Below are 3,156 nucleotides of genomic sequence, written 5' to 3'. Positions count from 1 at the left end.
AGTTCTCCTCTGGCGAACAGTGCTTTGTTACAATCAGGTTGCTATCATAAGTCTGATAGGATCGCAACAATCAAAGTATATATTTCAGTTCCATCCAGTTGAGGATCGTATTCATCACGCCGGTATGGACAGTCTGTTGAGGAACTGTGCTACTGGCTGTCGTGTCGATGAGGCCTTCACAGTGGATGATCCAGTTGACTCGATCTCTGCTGATACTTCAGGGCTGCATTGTGGTCGTGTCCAGTTGAGGATCGTATTCATCACGCCGGTACGGACAGTCTGTTGAGGAACTGTGGCACTGGCTGTTGTGTTGATGATGTCTTCACAATGGATGATCTAGTCGACTCGATCTCTGCTGATACTTCAGGGCTGCGTTGTGGTCGTGTCATGGCACCGGTCCTTGGTCTCAGCTGGATATGGCCCAGATCCGGTTGACTACGGTAAACCTCGGGATAAACAGAAAGACTAATATTAGCGTAGATGCCATTCTTTTTCTGATGTAACGAGTACATCTGGTGTTATAGGAAGTGTTCCCGGTTCCGGCTGACCTAATTTATGCAGCCTAATAATCCTTTAACGGATCCAGAGTTTAGGTGCCAAATAGGAGAAGGATCTACCGCCTGCGGTTGATTTTATCAGCCGGTTGATTTTATTATCAGCTGGCCTGAATTCTGAGATTGCAATAAACGTGAAGGACTATAATGTATTAAGAGCTCACTTAGGTACTGGGGAGCTAAACCATTTAGTGCTTTGTAAGTAATTAGCAAGATTTTAAAATCTATACGATGTTTAACACGAAGCCAATGCAGTGATGACAGAACTGGGCTAATATGGTCATACTTCCTAGTTCTAGTAAGAACTCTAGCTGCTGCATTTTGTACGAGCTGTAGTTTATTTATCAAGCGAGCAGAACAACCACCCAGTAGAGCGTTACAGTAGTCTAGCCTTGAGGTCATAAACGCATGAACTAACTGTTCTGCATTTTTCATTGAGAGCATATGTCGTAGTTTAGATATATTTTTAAGATGGAAGAATGCAGTTTTACAGATGCTAGTAACATGACCTTCAAATGAAAGATTGGTATCAAAGAGCACACCCAGGTTCCTAGCTGACGACGAAGACTTAACAGAGCAGCCATCAAGTGACAGTATTCTAGATTATTGCGTGAAGAAGTTTTCGGTCCAAAAATTAGAATCTCTGTTTTTTCTGAATTTAGTAGTAGAAAATTACTGGTCATCCAGTTTTTTATATCAGCTATACATTCTGTTAATTTAGCGAATTGGAGAGTTTCGTCAGGGCGTGAAGAAATATAGAGCTGAGTATCATCAGCGTAACAATGAAAACTAACGCCATGCTTCCTAATGATATCTCCCAAGGGTAGCATGTACAGAGTAAAAAGCAACGGTCCTAGTACTGAGCCTTGTGGTACTCCATATTTAACTTGTGATTGATATGACATCTCATCGTTTACTACTACAAACTGATAACGATCAGATAAGTATGATTTGAACCATGCCAATGCAATTCCACTAATGCCAACATAATTTTCGAGTCTGTTTAGAAGAATATTGTGATCAATAGTGTCAAATGCAGCACTAAGATCCAGTAACACTAATAGAGAGATACAACCACGATCTGATGATAAGAGCAAATCATTAGTAACTCTAATGAGAGCAGTCTCAGTACTATGGTATGGTCTAAATCCTGACTGGAAATCCTCACAGATACTATTTCTTTCTAAAAAGGAACATAGTTGTGATGAAACTGCCTTTTCTAGTATTTTTGACAGAAAAGTGAGATTTGAGACCGGCCTGTAATTGACTAATTCTCTAGGATCAAGTTGTGGTTTTTTAATAAGAGGTTTAATAACAGCCAGCTTAAAGGTTTTTGGTACGTATCCTAGTGATAAAGATGAATTAACAATATTAAGAAGAGGATCTATGACCTCTGGAAGCATCTCTTTCAATAGCTTAGTTGGAATAGGGTCTAACATACATGTGGATGATTTTGATGATTTAACAAGTTTAGACAATTCTTCTTCTCCTAAAGCAGTAAATGAATTGAATTTTTCTTCAGGGACACTACAATGCACTGTCTGACACAAGACTGTAGTAGACGGTTGCATGGTTATAATTTTTTCTCTAATCATCAATCTTGCAAGTAAAGAAGTTCATAAAGTCATTACTGCTGTGCTCTTTGGAAACATCAGAAGTTGAAGCTTTATTTCTTGTTAATTTAGCCACTGTATCAAATAAATACCTAGGGTTGTGTTTATTTTCTTCTAAAAGTTTTGAAAAATAGGCAGATCTAGCAGTTTTTAAGGGCTCTCTGTACTCAGTCATTTTCTCTCTCCACGAAATGCGTAATACTTCTAGTTTTGTTTTCTTCCAGCTGCGCTCTTTTTTATCTAACTGCTGTTTTTAGGGCCCGAGTGTACTCATTGTACCATGGTGTTGGATTAATTTCCTTAATCTTTTTTAAACACAAAGGAGCTGTAATGACTGAGGCAAATCAGACACAATTATTGGTTAGTTAACCTCTGGAGTCTGTCCCCATCCCCCGGGAAGTTTTCAGTTACAAGTTTATAGCGCTGAGGAATGCGGTTGCCGCATGGAGAACAGAGTAGAGACACAGAAAATCTGCATCTTCCCTGCATTTTCCACACAGAACACAGACTCTATGGCATTAATGTATAGACAGACTGTGCTATAAATGAATCCTTCTCAGGAAATGGTATCCATTATTACTGATGTTGTATTGTACTCATTGTATTTACATGTTTGATGATTGTTAAATGTTATGACCTGCACGGTAACTTCAATCATGCCATGTTTAGTGTCTATACGTTCGTAGCGGGAAGATTTAAATGCTTGTGTATGTGGTACATCCATACCTGTGCAACACATCAGTATTAAAAGAATCTTTAATAGTTCTGATTCAAGAACTCAGCTTGTTAATCTTTCTGGGTTGTAAAAGCCCTGACAGGAGGGGTGTTGCCACCCAGAATTACAACATCTTCATTGGTCCGGTCAACAACTGAGAGGTGTGACTTTGACCAGAGGTTAAAAACCAGCGAACAGTGCCACTCCCCCTCTTCTTCCTTGCTTCTGGACCGAACAAATCTCCTTGCGGCCGGCCTCTCTAGGCCCAGCCGCA

This window comes from Megalobrama amblycephala, linkage group LG7 (genome assembly GCF_018812025.1).
Source record: "Megalobrama amblycephala isolate DHTTF-2021 linkage group LG7, ASM1881202v1, whole genome shotgun sequence".
Classification (NCBI taxonomy): domain Eukaryota; kingdom Metazoa; phylum Chordata; class Actinopteri; order Cypriniformes; family Xenocyprididae; genus Megalobrama; species Megalobrama amblycephala.
This window is presented reverse-complemented; position numbering follows the sequence as displayed.